This window comes from Chenopodium album, chromosome 14 (assembly GCF_948465745.1).
Source record: "Chenopodium album chromosome 14, dcCheAlbu1.1, whole genome shotgun sequence".
NCBI classification, from domain to species: Eukaryota; Viridiplantae; Streptophyta; class Magnoliopsida; order Caryophyllales; family Amaranthaceae; genus Chenopodium; species Chenopodium album.
Window position 1 is genome coordinate 34,873,092 of NC_137847.1, and position 19,098 is coordinate 34,892,189.

General features: G+C 38.8%; 1 non-coding gene across 1 annotated transcript; it reads right to left on the reverse strand.

Annotated features, from left to right (window-relative positions):
* Window positions 1-5,672: 5,672 nt before the first annotated feature.
* LOC145580464 (small nucleolar RNA R71) lies at window positions 5,673-5,778 on the reverse strand. Its single transcript, XR_014099500.1, has one exon. It is a non-coding gene; the product is annotated as a small nucleolar RNA R71 (small nucleolar RNA).
* Between the last annotated feature and the right edge of the window lie 13,320 nt (window positions 5,779-19,098).

Below are 19,098 nucleotides of genomic sequence, written 5' to 3' on the forward strand. Positions count from 1 at the left end.
CGTCAAAAATACAACAACAAATGCGGTTACTCCAGAGACGTGTGCTCGACGGTGCAAGATACGCGTTCTTAACTCTTTTATCTATTTAACTAACGCTAGTTTGCAGGTATCGGCGTTACAAGAATGATTTAGGATCGCAGAACGTTTGAATCATTCTCCGTCCTATCGCTACTTTGACTTTTATTTTCGAAACGTGCGTCTCTCCAAACTCAGTCAAAGTGGGGGCTTCTGTAGATACCTGATTGTGTCTCCCCAAATCCAAACCCAGTGATAAGTACCTTTCACGTCATTGATTATAGAACAAGGTGAAATGTGAAAGAGTCGTATGAATGCTTCTATTTTAACAAAAATATTTCTTTCTGTTTTTGAAAATATTCCTTTTCGTACCCTATTTATGAAAAACGTCCATTCCAGTTTAGTTTGGTCCATGATATGGGTCTAATAATTATGTATTTGGATGGGGTTTGAAAAGAGATTTCCAACGATATATTATAAGCCCAATTCCGATGAATAATGAGGAAGTTATGGCCAAAATACTTTCTATTGGCCATAACTTCCTCATTATTCATTGGAATTGGGCATATAATATATCGTTGGAAAGCTTTTTTCAAGCCCAATCCAACTACACTATTATTGGACCCTTATCATGGACCAAACTAAATTGGACTGGACATTTTCATAAATAGAGTATATTTTAAAAAGAGAAAGAAAGATATTTTATTAAAACAACCGCATCACAAGACTTTTCACACTTTCACTTCGTTCGATAATCAAATTACGCGAAAGGTATTCATCACTGGGTTTGGTTTTGGGGAGACACAATTAGGTGTCTACAATGAGTATTGTGAGTTCTCTTGTTTGAGTACTAGTCCGCTTTGATGTTTGTCAAATGTCTGCCATACATGGGGATTATAACGGCAAAACTCGGGCGGCTAGGTCCTCTTAGTAAGAGAAGTTGACAGTACAAGACTTGGAATGTCCCCCTACTAACCATAGGGAACATGTATTTGTTGTTTACAAGGCCTCTCGAAGAGCGAGACTGTAAAAATGCATGGCCGTGCTCAGATAGATTTTAGAAATCATCTGCTTATTGACAGTCAAAATCGGATTTCGAGAAACACTTCTGGACGTAATAAGAATGACGAATAATCTTACCTTATAGTTCATGAAGAGACATTAAGTGACATAGGAAAACAGGCTATACACTAAAAGTTCACTTGTCCGGAAGGACAAGTGGGAGATTGATAGGAATGGTGTCCTTCGAACAAGTGTATTATTCCGATATAGGGTTCGAAATTATTAGAAAGCTAATTATTCAGTGAGGTCAAGTGACCAGAATACCTAGTTGGAGGCCGCTTCCAATCAGTAATATTAATGTATAATTAATATTACAGTTTAATCTTGACAGAACCCTTCGGGTCACACCCAAGCAACTACGATCCGACACGACGAACTAATCCGAATGGAATTAATGAGTTACTCGAGTATTATGAACAAAGACGTCGGATTTCGAGCTTAAAGCGTCGGAACCGAATCTCAAAAGTTGATGCAAAATTTAGGAATTGGCGAGACGGGAAAATGCTTCAAGTAACAAGTAAAAAACCCTATCCACGCGAAAGGCTAGAGAAGCGCGCCAAACAGAAGCGCGCCATGTGGCAGCGCACCTGGCAGCACGCCATGTGGCAGCACACGTGGCAGCACGCCAAGTGGCAGCGTGCCACATGGCAGTGGGCCGTAGACCGGGTGATGGGTCATGGATGCTGGCCGAAGGGTGGCGGCCCAATCGAACCCATCTTGGGGCTCAAGGTTGGGTGCCACACGGTTAGCTCACAATGGATGTGAGTTACCTTGGGGAGCAAGTGAGGAAGTGGTCCTCACCTAACCATGTGACACTTGTTACATAGAGGTTGGTGCCAGTCATGCACACTGCTGCGTTCACGCACCATAGTGATGGTCGTGCACTCGGCCTCTTGCTTTAGTTCTAGCGCTCACAAGCATGCTCCTCATCGACGCTCTTGAGGTGATGCCCGCGAGGAGGGCAGCCTTTTAATCTTCAAATATTTGCACACTCCGGACCTTAAATTAATGAGATCTTCATAATCAAGCAATGAGCATTTCTCACTCTCTCTCCTCTTTATTGCTTTGTTTAATTTCATATTGTTTGGTTGATTTTGATGATTGATTTTGATATTGGTTTGATGATTAATTTTGATGTTTGGTTTAGTTTTGTTTTTCATCTCTACTATGATTCTTGAATAGTTTCCTTGCTAGGGATTGGGTAAACATGTATGATTGATGGATTGAGACTGATTTGGGAATTTGAGTAGTTCTTGTGTTGTAATTAAATTGATTCATAGAGGTTTGCATGTTGTCTAGTTTGATTGGAGTAGCTAACCATGATGCTAACATTGATTGCATGATTGGATTGATTGACATGACCACTTGATATCAATTTGATCATAATTGGTTGAGTATTTGATTATGTTTCTTCTTGTTGTTTAGCACTAGAGAAATCTAGGTTAGAGAGTATGAGGATGATTAGTAGAATGCTCCTAATTGCTCCTACTATTTGTCTTTGCATTGCTTGGATTGCTTGTTTCCCTAATTAGCTTGATTATCATGAATGCATGTTGATCCCCATTCCCTAGTGTGTCATTTGTTTGTTTGGTTCTTGGTTTAGGTAGTTGATTAGTGTTACATTTCACCTTGACTTCGACCTAGCTTAGGCATTAATCAGAAATACTTGAACATAACCGTTCCTAGTGGTTCGACCCTTGACTTACCTCTTTACTTGTATTTAGGTTTTTTAAGTGATTATAAATTTGTTTGACACTAGGGAGGATTAGTCAACGACATAGAAATGCACTGCATGGTGTAGAGGGGAATAGAATTCAAGGTTAATTTGATTAAAACAAGTCTACCAGCCTTAGAGTGATACCTTGTCTTCCATTAAGCACGCTATTCTGAACTTTCTAAAGACTGTCAGAAGGGCAGATTTAGCAGGTCTCTTATCACAAAGAGGGAAACCCAGGTAGGTACCTAGGTCCGAAGTAGGGGAGACATTTAAGAGGATAGAGATTTGGTCTCCTAGCTCAGGAGAAGTGTTCTTAGAGAAATAAACTTACTTTTTACTGGGGTTCATCTTTAGTCCAGACAAATGGTGCAAAGAGTCCAAGACATGCATAGCAGTAGAAGCTATTTGGATAGATGCTTCCCCAAACAAGAGAATATCATCAGCAAATATTAACTGAGAGATAGAGAGGGAAGATCTGGGCAGCTTGAAGGGGGACCAAGAGGCTTCAGAACAAGCCTCAGATATCATTTCAGAAAGCAATTCCATGCACATGATAAATATATAAGGGGAGATAGGGTCCCCTTACCCTACTCCCCTAAAAGAAGGAAAGAAAGGGGTGATGAGTGTCATTTATCGCACTCATATGGTAGCATTTTAGAACGTTTTTATTATATTTTATAACTTTTCTCTTCAAATAATGCTTTAGTTTTGATCTTTTTTTTATTTAGTTTCTTCATTCCCTTTATTTTGCGATTTCTTGCATTTTAAGGGTATTTTCGTCTTTTCCTTTTTACTTGCTCTACTTTCTTTCTTCACAGGGCTTGCTCGGGCCTTAGGATTCATTTGGAAGGCTTTCCAAGTCTTTTGGATGCTTAGGACAAGCTTTCTCATCATTCGGTTGGCATATGTGCAAGATAAGAGGCAAGCTCCCACTTTGGCTTTAGCGCTCTCGTGCATCACCATCATCGCATGTCTTAGTCATGAACACGCAAAAATGGAGTTTTCAAGGCTGTCCTCCTCGCGGGCATCACACGAGAGCGTCGACTATAAGGATGCATGAGAGCGCTAGGATCAAAGCATCACGTAAAGGGGCCACGAGCTAGCAACAAGAGAAGCCGCACTCCAAGCATGCACCAGGGGTGTGCGCGTGCAGACCTTCCTGTGCGTGCGCGTAGTCCCCTCTTTGTGTGCGCACAGGGGTGCTATGCGTGCGCACCACGACCTCAGTTCCCCTTGTTTTCTTTTGATGTAATAACTTTGACCTTTCCTTTTTAGGGGGGATGACTTTTTTCTAGTACTTGATATATTTTTCCAAATTTAGTAGAGAGAAAGTAGAGAGAGAAACACTTGAATACTTGATTTGTACTTAAAATTACTTCATTAAGCTTGGATTTCTTCCTTAATCAATGATAATTAGTGAGATTTTCTTCCCTTGAATTTACTTTTTGCTTGATTCTACCTTTAATTCTTGTGTGATTGATTTGATTGATGATCTTTGGTTTGAAAGTTTGTTTGATTTGATTTTCTTCTTGATTAAGCTTGAAATGATGATGTTTTTGATTCAATTTTTTTTTGTTTTTCAATTTTATTATGTCTAGTAAGTAGATTAGTAGCTAGAGAAAAGGGGAAGCATGCTTGATTGATGATCTTTGCTAGTTGATGATTCTTCATTGATTGAATTGTTGCAATTAAATTAGTTAACATAGTTTTACATGTGATTGATTTGAATAGGAGTGATCAACCTTGATGATTAATCTAGATTGCATTGTAATCTTCAATGACATGAACCCTTGATTTGAGAATTGCTTTAATTGATTGAATTTGGTTGTGATTTTCCTTGTTAGTCATTCATAGTGAACCTTAGCTTGACTTATAGGAGATAGCTCTTGAATTCTATTGATTGCAATTATTGTTTTCCCTTACAACGTTTAAATCGATTGAGTTCTTTGTCAGTTGGCATGATCATTGACCTCGCATGTGGAACCTTAATCCCTAGTGTTTGCCATATTGATCTTTGTCTTTGATTAGTTGATTGAACCTTTAGATACGCCTCAAATTACCTCTAATTCTTCGAAGTAGCTTAACTATAGGCTATAGAATTCTCTCCCTAATTCCTCGTGGTACGACTCAAACTTGCCCTATATTAGGAGTAAGTTTGATTTTCTCATTTTTTTTTATTGGTGGTGCTTTAGATTTTAACAACCTAGATTACCCCACATCAAAATGGCGCCGTTGCTGAGGAATGGCGTTGATGCTTTGCTATAGTTATTGAGTCTACTTCATTTTATTTGAAAAACACAAAAAGATTTTTCTCTTTTTGGCTACATTTGTAGCCGTGCTACTAATTGTTTCTTTTGAGATTGTATGCATAGAGCACGTGGTCGTTCTCTAGTGCCATTTGATCTGGAAATTGAGAGGACAATTACAAGGATAAGAGTTGCTAGACGTTCATTGAGTTCTAGCCCTCAAAGTGAAGAAAAAGAGCAAGCAAGCATGGGAGAAAATCCGAGAGTCGCATTGAAGGAATTGGGGATTCCAGGTGCATATAGGTTTGAAAGTGGGATTGTTCCTCCTATAACACCGGCGAATGACTTTGAAATAAGACCGGCGATGATCACTTTGATAGAAAGGCGACAATTTAGTGGAGCCAAGCATGAGAGTCCGCTAAACCATCTCAAGGAGTTCGAAAAATATTGCAACACTATCAAAGTGAATGGAATTTCCCAAGAATTCATCTGCCTCAAGATTTTTCCCTTTTATCTCACAGGGCATGCTTTAGAATGATTGGAAAAGGAAGTCAAACAAAATTCTCTATGGATATGGGATGAGGTGACCAAAGAATTTCTATCTCGTTTCTATCCACAAAAGAAAACGGCGGATGCTAGAGCTTTGATTCAAGGTTTCAAGCAAAAGCCTAATGAAAGCCTCTATGAAGCATGGGAGAGGAACAAAGAGTATCAAAGAGAGTTTCCTTACCACGGAATTCTTACCTACCAAATCATTCAAATCTTTAATGGTGGCCTAAGTCCTCAAGGGAAATCGTGTCTTGATGGAGGAGCCGAAGGTCCCATTATGAATAGAACGGAGGAGGAAGTGGTAGACATCATTGAAGACGTAGTGAGGTATTATAGAGATTGGAAAGATGGTGAAAGGGAACCAACTAGCAAGAGTAGCTCTTCGGTGTATGCAATTGATCATCTTAATGCCATCAACAACTTGTCCTCACAAACGACAAACGTAGGGAAGAAAGTGTCCACTATCGAGGCAAATTTAGAAGGTTCTTCTCTTCCAATTTAAGGGAAGAGGTATGTCTTCTAACTCTCAACCTCCTACCTCTTCTAATAATGTGCCTAGTGGTTGCTTGTTTTGTCAAATAATAACGAGTCAAGATTTGATAATCAAAGGGGTTGATGGAATAGGAATTATCACAACCAAGGCAATTTTAACAACTTTAACCAAGGTGGTGGTTATTGTTGGGGTTTGGTGAGTCCGACTCACCGCGGAAACAACCCCTCCCGAGGAACCACTCGCAATAATTAAAATCACAAAGCATAAATAAATATTCACAAAGAAAAGATAACGAATCTTACCCTCGAAGCGAGCTTCGCCCAAAACCCGGGGCTCTTACTTGAAAGCTACTAGCACGTCAAGCACCGCGCCTCCGACGGTATCCACCCACAAATGGGCGAACACAACTTTAAGGTCTACTACCTTGGGGTTAGCAAGGTCCGACCTAAACCCGAGTGTTATGTGAGTTTAAGAGTTTTCCCAAAAATTATGGAATGCTCTTTTTAACTCCCACTCAAGCACTTTACTCCAAAACCCAAAGTTGGTATTTATAGAGGAAAGTATGAGTGGGAATTTCTATCCCATCAATGTGGGATCATGAAATTCCACAAATTAATTTAAAGCTAAATTAAATTAAAATTGCAAACTAATAATAAATCTACAAGTGACATTACCATGTGAGATGGGTTGGTGAGGACCACATGAAGAGTAGGGGACCATACTTGCTCCCCACTCAATACTCTCCTTGTGCCACATGTCCTCTCCCACTTACTCCCATATTCCAAGCTTCCCCTTATTCATGGCCCTATGACCCGAGCCAAGCCACGAGCCAAGCCCGAGCCCGGCCCGCACCAGCCCGCACCTGGACCGCAGCCAGCCCGCACCTGGCCCGAGCCCAGCCCGCACCTGACCCGAGCCCAGCCCGCACCAGCTGCTGCTGTGCGACTGCTGCTGCGGTTTGGTGCGGCTGCAGCTGCTGCTGTGCCTAGCCGCGGCTGGCCGGGGCTGCTAGCACGGTGTGCTAGCTCATCTTGCCCCTAGCATTCGGATGCTCGGGGCACTCCGATGCTAGGCGTATTTTCGGGAATATGGTCGATTTATTATTATTTTGCGCGTCTCGTCTTTTATCATTTTAGACTCGACTTCCGACGATCGGTTTCGACGCTCTAAGCTCGAATTACCGACGTCTAAATATTTAACACTCAGGCGACGAATTAATTTCTTCCGAATTAATTCGTCGAGTTGGTTCGCATATATTTGCTTGGGTGTGACCCGAAGGGTTCAGTCAAGATTAAGCTGTAATACTAATTATATTAATATTACTGATCGGAAGCGGCCTTCACCCAGGCATTCCGATCACTTGACCTTACTGAATATATTAGCTTTCTAATAATTCTGAACCCGCTATCAGAATAATACACTTGTTCGAAGGACACCATTCCTTTCAATCTCCCACTTGTCCTTCCGGACAAGTGTGCATTTAGTGTATAGCCCTTATCCTATGTCTCTTCATGTCTCTTCATGAACTACAGAGTAAGATTATTAGTCATCTCTGTTACATCCAGAAGTGTTTCTCGAAATCCGAGTTTGACTGTTAATAAGCAGATGATTTCTAAAATCCATCTGAGCACGGCCATGCATTTTTCACAGTCTCGCTCTTCGAGAGGCCTTGTAAACAACAAGACATGTTCCCTATTGTTAGTAGGGGGACATTTCCAGTCTTGTAATGTAGCTTCTCTTACTAAGAGGACTCACCCGCCCGATATCCGTCTTTATAATCCCCAATTACGGCAGACGTTTGGCGGATACCAAAACGGACCAGTACTCAAACAAGAGATCTCCCACTACTCATGGTCAAAGGAAAAGAGTTCCGATAGTAATAATGAGAAAATACTTATGACGATTTTTAATCTCTTAAAGCATCCTCATAGGTCTGTCCAGTATGGTTCTAAACCAATACCTGTGCAAATGATTTGTATCCTCATAGCACAAGAAACGGTGCTACAAATCATACTACACACTAATCTCTGACGGTCATTATTCGTCCACAAAATACGACCTTGATTAGGGATAATTTTCGATTAAAATATTCAACGTTCACTTAATAGGTGTTTCTTTATCCAAGTCATTGAGTTGATACCCTATTTTGAATATTTATTAAAATCGAATGGACTCATTATTTAATTCTAAACCACAATTAAATAGTTTTGTGGAATATTTAGAAATATTTTATTCCACTATGAAACTTCACAATGTTTCATCTTATGATAAATGGTTTTTCCCAAATGTTTTAAGAGTAGTACTCTTCATAAAACATTCATAGAAATCACACTCATATTTGATATGCTTGATTTCTTTCATGCAATTATGAATGTTGTCGTTCACTTATTGCATAGGTTTAGTTATAATTACTTTGCAAACCTTAGCATCTTCATTATCCACCATTTCCATAATAAGATGATAAAATTTAGAGAGTGTTAATGGATTACATGTGATTCAGGATTTATTGTCCAAGCAATGGCTCCCACTCATTTTCATGATTTGAGACCTTCTACTTGACAACCTACAATCATTAATGTTCAACAACGAACCTTTCCATTTAACATCTATCTTATTATTGCCTTTAAGGCAACAACATATATTTTGGTAGACTCCCCGATTATGCCTTGCTTGGGTTTTACTCCAAGCGACTCACAACGATTTGGGATACCCTAATCACTTGTGATCATGGAAATTTTCCTTAGATTCCCGCACATCATACATGGACGCACATCCATGTTACCATTCTCAAGCCACAACGCTTCTTGCCTCGTGCTTATAAATGGTTTCCTTGCTAAGGATCTAATCCTTGTTAAGGTTTGTGCTTGCAACATCAAAACTCAAATTATATTTGTTTCCATGCGTCAAGAACTCATCCAACTACTTATCTAAGTTCTTTGGATGTTCTTGACTATACTCAAATTAATGTCGATTGGTATTATATACGTACTTCACATGCTCTAAGCATGTAAGTCATCTGACGATTCCATATCATAGCTTTACATGATGGATTTAATTCTAGAATTATTCTCAACTTTATTCCATCCATGTGACATTTAGCTCATACAGTCACACTGAGTCTTGCCAAATTGTTCGATGTATGATATGGTTGAAAATCTCTTACTAGAGTCTTTCTTGTTTGATTTAGTACTTAGCCTAGCTTATACTTAGTTCAAACATTTACTTAGCTTCATACATATGGGTCGAAAGCCTTTCAAAGTCCTTCATGCTTAACATGGTAATTTCCTTTACTCATTTAAACATTTTAATTAAGTCTATACCATAAAACTTAATTCCCAACATGTACTAAGTATCGTCTTTAGCTCGGTCCATTTTCGAAAATACTTTCAAATCTAAGCATTTAGCATTTGATAGTTGTTTCACAATAGAGTTCGTAAACATCTTGTTGGACCATTACTTTTGCTCCCACTAAACTTCTTGTTCATCAGAATTTCTATGTTTCTCCATAAGTCAATCCTCTTATTAACTTTATGAGAAAACACGTTCCAATTCCTTCATGCAATGCTTCCTTTAATCCCATGACGGATTCCATGTGCTTGCTTTCAAATCTAGCATTATTTAGATTTTCAAAACCCTTAGACTATTCCATAGTCACTTCCAAAATTCTATTTTGGGAAGCCGGTTTTGGTATCTATTTTGCCATATTTCATATGCGCAATTTTGCTAGATCAATCACGAAAAGACTTGAGCATTCCGATTGGTGAATGGGATTTTATTAAAATCAACTCCTTGAAATTTATTATATCCTTTACAACCAATCTAGCTTAGTATGCATATACATTTCCACATTTGTTAGTTTTCTCCTTGAAAACTTATTTGCAATCGATGGGTCTTTCACCTTTCATACAGATTAATCAAGTTTCAAACATGATTTTCAAACATGGAGTCTATTTCGGATTTTCATGGCTTTTAACCATTATTCGGAATTTGGATTTGTCGTAGCTATCCTACAAGACATTATTCCTTTACTATCTAATAGTAAATAGTATGCTTGTAAGTCTTAGGTTTGTTTCTAACTTAATAGAAAATTTATAGGATTCAATCCAAGCCTTTGGTGAATTCTATACCTATACGGGGCAATTGCATCAAACACTGAGTTTTAAGGCGCTTTCAAAGCCCTTTTATTATGTTGATCTTACTCCAACATCTTTAAAGTTTTGTGAGTAATGAATTCTCTTTTAAGGCACTTTTAAAGTCCTTTTGAGTATTCTTGATCAAAAATTCTCATTAAATCCTTTAAGGTCTTCCGAGATTCTCAGTTCTAGTTTGTTGCTAAGCTCGATGGTCATCGAGTTCATTTTCCTCCCACTTGTCGTTTTAGAAACGTGTTACTTTCCAGAAAGACACTACTTAGAGCAACAAACAATTTTTGTTCTCAATTAGGATGTGGAGGTAATACCCGTAGTCTCACTTGAATGCTTACAAAGAGACATGAATATTGTCTTTGGGTAAAAGTTCGTTGTGAAACAAACAGTTAGCTCCTACTTGAGCTATCTTAGTCTTTATTGAGCCATTCAGCTCCCACTGAGTCACCTAGCTCCCACTGAGCCACTTTGCTCCCACTGAGCTAGTGAACTCCCACAGAGACTAAGAGCCTTAGACATATACTTGAAAAGACTTTTAGAAGTTATTTATATCCATAACTAAATATGGCGTCCTTTCTTAGCTTCGACATTTTGTTTAGTGTAACATTAGTCATTTGTGCAAATCTTTAAGAACTTTATAGGAAGGGTTGTGAACCATCATCGTTCGAGTCATTTTCAAATGACACCGAGGTCTCCGTGAAGACACACCATGTTCTTTGTGGAGTTATTTATGAAATTTTGAGATAGTCACGCTTGGCTCAAGCAAACATCGCTCGATCTAATCTAGATGTTTTGATATCTTGCCAAGTCGATTATGTACTTCACTGAACTCTTGAGCTACTCAAGTCAAGTTTGATCATATTTGATGAATATAGCCATATCCTTTCAAATTCTTTGTGAAACGTTGAAGTAATTGAATCCTCTTTAGCCTTCGGAGTCAATTGTCTATACCAAGAACAATAGCTTTGTGATTTGTCTGTTTCAACAAGTAAGACTTGCTTGTCTTAGAACGATTCCAATTCGAGCAACTATCAAGAGCCTATCTAATATAGCCTTAAGTACGTTCTTGTCGACGTGACATTGCTAAAGATGTTTGGAACGCAAATCAAGCCTATGACTTGAACTTAGTGAGTTTATCATGTTAGAGAAATGTTGTTTATAATCAAGCATTCTTAACTCAACGCTTGGATAACCATCCCATTCAAATAAATCTTGCAACTATTGCTCATTACTTTGAATGTGAGTCTTTCGGTGTGTAAACGGATCAATTTTTGATTATGGAACATAATAACCATTACTTGTTCCAGCCTTTGGCTTAAAAAGGTCTTTAAACAAAACATACGACCTTACAACTGATGTAGCTCTTCTTGCTTCATTCTAAGATTGTAAGTCGATAACTTAGCTTAACTTCAATAGTTTGAGGTCACTATCATAGTGGAACACTCAAGCAGTATCCGATACTTGTGAAGATAATGAATTGCTAAGTTAACTACAATAACATGAACTCATGAGTTGAAATGAAATCTAATTCCTTTTCTTCGTTCCTCCTTTCCTATATTTCTTATCATACAATATCTCATAATCTTACTTTAAGAATCATTTCTTTAAGTACCTTGACTCTTATACTTTGTTAGGCATAATCAAGCACCTAGTGCGCGGTAAAACAAAGTTCCATCTTTTCCATTAATTCTTACTCGAATACTACATCAATGAGTCCTACTCAATTATGTATGATGCGAAAAGATATGTTGGTTGTCAAACATTGACAATCTTGAGTTTGCAACTCAATACCTCATGTTTTATCAAAACTACCTAGTATTTTGAATACATGATGTCCAACCGTCCTTTCGGACTTATTTATAAAAGTCATTTATGAGAATTGTATTTTAGAAATGCTTTTCCTGTCTTTGAGAACTATTCTCAAGGATTTCCTTTACCAATCATGGAAACAATATTATTTTATTTAGAGTACTATGAATATAAGTGCAAAGTATAACTATTTATCAAGAACATAATAAGTTTGAAATTTAATAGCATTCATGCAAACTTCAATCTTATTAAACGTCTTATTTACGCATAAAAATTGTCCCTATTTGGCGAAAATAAGGCGATTCCAAGATCCAAAGAAACAAAGAGTGGTTAAGCATGCTTTGGCTTGTCTTAAACACTCAATCTTCTCGGTAAGCATTGCCTTGCTAATGGCTCTAAGCCACTCTTGGTTAGAAAATTGTCGCATCTAATGCATCTTTGACGATGTATCTCTTTTGCCACGGTATGTGAGGACTCCTCACTCATACCGATGAGTTAAACCAAAACCAACGTGCACACCCGGTGTGCCTTATGCCCCTTAGAGGAGTGATGGCACCTCGCTTTGGCGTAGCCTACCATCACCATCGTCCGGTTAGTAAGTGTTGTTTTGGAAAGGCAAGTTTTACTCAATATTATTAGGGACCTAGGATTTCTATGTTGGTTGATTTAAGTGAACTTAACTAATCATCGCAACATCAAGAAAACCTAAACATGCATCTAACGAATATTTCACACACATATATATAACCATAAAATATAAAGCGAAATAATAGATGCATATTGGCAACTAGCATGACCCCTTGAAATCTTCATATCTTCAAAAGGTCTTCATTTGCATTTCAAGGCTTTGTCTTCCAAGATACGCCGTCTTCAAGACTTAACCAAACTATGCAAAAACTAGTGTCTATAACTAGGAATAATCTAAATATTAAAGTACAAAAATACTTAACGGTGCGTAGACCGTATTTAGATTTACAAAAATACATAACGGCACGTAGTCCGTATTTACTATCCTAGTCGGGTCCCACTAGTTGCCATTTCATAAAACTTGTGAGAGAGAGAGAAAATATATATTCCATTCATCCATTCACTATTTGTGAATGGCCCATGCAATTTACAAAATTAACAATAAGTAAAATGCATTCAAACAACGCGCGCACTAGTAACTAATCTAGGTGGTTAATCCGATTAACACGCCTAATTAAAACTAGTCAAAGTTGTTTAACCGATTATATAAATTACGTCATTAATAATTGAAGCTCCCACTAAATTCCGCATTTCCTTAATTAATCCAATTAATTAAGTTGGTAGCACCCAAATTTGTCAAAATGAAATTTTGCCAATGCCGCTCAAAAACCCGAGGCCTAGCCTCCCAAAATTTTAATTAAACAAAATTAATTAAAATAAATAAACGGCAAAATAATTAACATCAAGCCTACTAAGGCTAATCACCTCACCGCACCAAGCATACGCACACGCCAAGACCACGAACACACGGCCCACGGCTCACGGCCGCGAGCCGCTGCCACAGAATAGCCGCACGTGGCTGCTGCTGCCGCGCGTGAGCTGCTGCTGTGCGTGGCTGCTGCTGCCGCGCGTGAGCTGCTGCTGTGCGTGGCTGCTGCTGCCGCGCGTGAGCTGCTGCTGTGCGTGGCTGCTGCCGCGCGTGTGGCCCACAATCGAGGCGGCACAACCACCGTGGCTCGCCATGGTGGTGCATTACCTCGTTTTGCGTGCCACTACCTTGGGATTTGATCCCTTTTCCGCGAGACAAAAATAATTAATTCTAAATTAATTTTAGAACTAATTTAGTGAGCAAAGTAAAATTTTAAACAAGTCTAACTTAATAAAATTTTCAAAGTGCAATAACCAAAATAATTCCAAGAACCATCTTTAATTAAATTGGTTTAGCTTGGTGCAAAATAAAATTGAGGCAATTTCTCACTTTCAATTTAATCAATTTAAATTAAACTTGAGAATTTGACAAGGGAAGTTGGAAAAATATGAACTTTAATGTTCAAATGAAAATTCCAACATCTAAAATTTGTGAATCCTTGAAAATTATATCTTCCAACATGAAGATAACCAAATTTCTATCATAAAAATCAAAACTTTATGTTTCTAATCAACTCAAAATGATTAAAACAACAAAGTTCAATACATAATAACATAGGAATTTAGTGGTTTTCAAAGTTTCAATCACTTATCACAAATAAAGATTGAATCTTTAACACTTAGGAAGCTTCAAAAATAAAATTTTCACACTAAAAAGCAATTAGTTTGCAATTATGTGAAAATAAATCAACCTTTAAGCATCAAATACTACCAAGTAAGTGTGCTTTAAGGGGACATAAAAGTGCAGAAAAATATGCAAATAATCAACCATATAATCAACAATTTATGCCATTAATTTCAAGGTTAGAAACGACTTAAAATTTTTCGTCAAAAACGAAAAACCCCTCGAAAAAGGCATTTCTGGTCAGAATTTGGCTAAAATCACAATTCCAACGGGGTAAAAACCTTTCCAGAACACGTTTTCCACCCAAAATTCACTAGTCTTGGGCGAAAATCTGGGTTCTGGGCCAAATTCGACATTAAAAACGGGATTAAATAAATAAAACCGAGCTACTAATCTAATTAGCAACATAAACCAGAAAATTAAGCAAAAAATAAACCTTGAAAAACATGATTATAAAAATAAACGAGCGGGGCTTCGATACCGCTGTTGGGGTTTGGTGAGTCCGACTCACCGCGGAAACAACCCCTCCCGAGGAACCACTCGCAATAATTAAAATCACAAAGCATAAATAAATATTCACAAAGAAAAGATAACGAATCTTACCCTCGAAGCGAGCTTCGCCCAAAACCCGGGGCTCTTACTTGAAAGCTACTAGCACGTCAAGCACCGCGCCTCCGACGGTATCCACCCACAAATGGGCGAACACAACTTTAAGGTCTACTGCCTTGGGGTTAGCAAGGTCCGACCTAAACCCGAGTGTTATGTGAGTTTAAGAGTTTTCCCAAAAATTATGGAATGCTCTTTTTAACTCCCACTCAAGCACTTTACTCCAAAACCCAAAGTTGGTATTTATAGAGGAAAGTATGAGTGGGAATTTTTATCCCATCAATGTGGAATCATGAAATTCCACAAATTAATTTAAAGCTAAATTAAATTAAAATTGCAAACTAATAATAAATCTACAAGTGGCATTACCATGTGAGATGGGTTGGTGAGGACCACATGAAGAGTAGGGGACCATACTTGCTCCCCACTCAATACTCTCCTTGTGCCACATGTCCTCTCCCACTTACTCCCATATTCCAAGCTTCCCAGCCCGCACCAGCTACTGTTGTGCGGCTGCTGCTGCGGTTTGGTGCGGCTGCTGCTGCTGCCGTGGCACGGTGCGGCTGCTGCTGTGCCTAGCCGCGGCTGGCCGGGGCTGCTAGCACGGTGTGCTAGCTCGTATTGCCCCTAGCATTCGGATGCTCGGGGCACTCCGATGCTAGGGGTATTTTCGGGAATATGGTCGATTTATTATTATTTTGCGCGTCTCGTCTTTTATCATTTTAGACTCGACTTCCGACGATCGGTTTCGACGCTCTAAGCTCGAATTACCGACGTCTAAATATTTAACACTCAGGCGACGAATTAATTTTTTCCGAATTAATTCGTCGAGTTGGTTCGCATATATTTGCTTGGGTGTGACCCGAAGGGTTCAGTCAAGATTAAGCTGTAATACTAATTATATTAATATTACTGATCGGAAGCGGCCTCCACCCAAGCATTCCGATCACTTGACCTTACTGAATATATTAGCTTTCTAATAATTCTTAACCCGCTATCAGAATAATACACTTGTTCGAAGGACACCATTCCTTTCAGTTATATGAACCAAGGGAACCAAAACTCCCGAGGTAACGATAACAACCATGTTATAATAGTCAAAATCAAAACCAAAATTATGGTAATCATAACGAAGGTAATGGGAACCATAATCAAGGTTATGGTCAAAATCAAAATAGGGGTAATTGGAACAATCAAAATAGGGGAAATTTTCAAAACAATGCTCAAAGGGGTCCTCCACCCGATTTTGCTCCAAAGACCTAAAGTGATAATTCCTATGCACAACCCTCTTCTTCTAGGACTAACTTGGAAGAAATCATTGAGAACCAAACCAAGTTTTTGAACACTTACATGGCGGTGAGTGATAATAAATTTAATGAGATGATGACTCATAATAAGATGCTTGAAAACCAAATTTCTCAACTCGCCAATGCTTTGAAAGACCAAGCAAGCCCTTCTTCTTTACCCTCTCAAGTCCTAGACCCTAAGAGACTCGTTAATGCCATTGTTACAAGGAGTGGTAAGGTACTTGAGGAGAGTTTGCCTAGCAAGAGTAAGGCTAAAGAGGTTGCCAAGGAGGTTTTGGTTGAGGGAGATTGTGCATCTTTGAGTAAAGTAGTGGTAGAATCACCTAGGGAGGTGAAAGAAGTTGTGAAACCCAAGCTTCCCTATCCGCAAAGATTCATGAGACACAAGTTGGATGAACAATTTGGAAGATTTATTGAGATACTCAAACAACATCATCTTTCTCTACCATTTACCGATGTCATCACCCAAATGCCAAATTATGAAAAATTCCTTAAAGATATTTTGAGTGGAAGGAGAACTTGTGATGTTGTGGAGACGGTAAACTTGACCGAGAATTGTAGTGCAGTCATAATGAACAAGATTCCACCTAAGTTAAAAGACCTCGGAAACTTTTCTATCCTTTGTGCTATCTATAAGATGCAAATTGATAATGCCTTATGTGACTTAGGAGCTAGTGTTAGCATTATTCCATATTTGGTCTATCAAAGACTTGAACTAGGGGAGCTTTTGCCTACCAACATTACCTTGTAATTAGTCGATAGATCAATCAAGTTTCCAAAGGGTAAGGTAGTAGATGTTCCTTTGAGGGTAGGAAAATTTGTGATTTCTGTGGATTTTGTTGTTCTTGAAATAGATGAAGATGCTAGCATTCCTATCATACTTGGTAGACCTTTTCTTGCTACCTCGGGCACCATGATTGATGTCAAGAGTGCTAAAATTTCACTTAAGGTAGGAGATGAGGTAATTGAATTTGACTTGAATGAAAGCATGAAATATCCAAGTTCTTCTTTGGAAAATCGTATGATGATTGACTCTCTTGATCAAGTTATGTCTTCTATGCATGAGCAATTGCTCACCTCTAATGATGCTCTTGAGAATGTCTTGTTGAATAAGGAAAAGATAGGTATTCCTAGCAAAGAGATGGCTTTGTATGAAAGTTTTATAAATGGAAGCATTAAAGACGTGGAAAGGCAAATGTGCATGAATATCACTAGCCAAGAAGCATTTCAAGTTGCTACAATGAAGGAAGGTAAAGGTGTTCCTATGGTTGAGCTCAAACCTCTTCCATCACACCTTAGGTATGAATACATAAGCTCTAACTCAACTTTTCCCGTGATTGTTAGTTCCTCCTTAAGTGAGAGCCAAGCTCAAGAGTTGTGTGGTGTATTGAGAAAGCACCAAGGTGCTTTAGGCTATACCATTGATGACCTCAAGGGTATAAGCCCCGCTTTATGTATGCACCATACCACTCTTGAGGATGGCGCCTCACCCAGCATTGAAAGACAATGAAAGCTTCACCATCAAATGGGGAAAGTAGTCAAGAAGGAAATCACTAAGCTATTGGATGTGGGAATCATATTCCCCATATCTAGCTCAAGGTGGGTTTCCCCGGTCCACGTTGTTCCAAAGAAAGGAGGCATGACCATTGTAGACAATGAGAAAGGGGAGCTCATTCCTACAAGAACGGTCACGGGATGGAGAATGTGTATAGACTATCGACGTCTAAACACATCCACCAAAAAGGATCATTTCCCCCTTCCCTTTATTGATCAAATGCTTGAAAGACTAACAAGAAATAAGTATTATTGTTTTCTTGATGGGTATTCTAGTTTCTTCCAAATTCCTATTCACCCAGATGACCAAGAGAAAACAACTTTACTTACCCATATGGAATCTTTGCTTATAGGAGAATGCCATTTGGTCTTTGTAACGCCTCCGCCACCTTACAACAGTGTATGATGAGCATATTCGAAGATGTGTTGGAAGAGGAAATGGAAGTGTTCATGGATGATTTTTCGGTGGGTGGTGTTTCATTTGAAGCTTGCCTTGAGAATATTAAAAAGTGTTTGGCTCGATGTAAAAAAGTGAATCTAGTCTTGAATTGGGAGAAGTGTCACTTTATGGTTGAGGAAGGCATTTTCCTTGGTCACAAGATCTCCCATAAAGGAATAGAGGTGGACCAAGCGAAAATTGGAGTTATTGAAAAGCTACCACCTCCAATTAACGTGAAAGGTATGAGATCTTTCTTGGGGAATGCCAGATTCTATAGGAGATTCATCAAAGACTTCTCTCTAATTTCTAAGCCTCTCAATGATCTTCTTCAAAAGGATGTTGAGTTTGTATTTGATGATGGATGCTTGGAAGCTTTCAACAAGTTGAAGAAAGCTTTGACTTCCACCCCCATAGTCCAAGCCCCGAGGTAAGATTTACCTTTTGAGTTGATGTGCGATGCTAGCGACACTGCCATTGGAGATGTGTTAGGTCAAAGGGTTGATAAGAAGCTCCATGTCATTTATTACATGTCAAAAACCCTCAATGGAGCTCAAAGAAATTACATAACAACGGAAAAGGAATTTTTAGCAATTGTGCATGCTTTTGAAAAGTTTCGTTGTTATTTGTTGGGTTCTAAGACCATTGTCTTCACGGATCATGCAGCTCTCAAATATCACTTTGCCAAGAAGGAATCAAAACCTAGATTGCTTCGTTGGGTGCTCGAACTTCAAACCTTTAATATAGAGGTTAGAGACAAGAAAGGAGCGGAAAAATGTTGTGGCAGATCATCTTTCTCGCCTAGAGGACTTCCAAGTCCAAGATGATGGTTCTCCTATTGAAGATAGAATGCTTGATGACTTCTTATATGCCATTAATGTGAAGGAGCTCCCTTGGTTCGCCGATTTGGTAAATTTCCT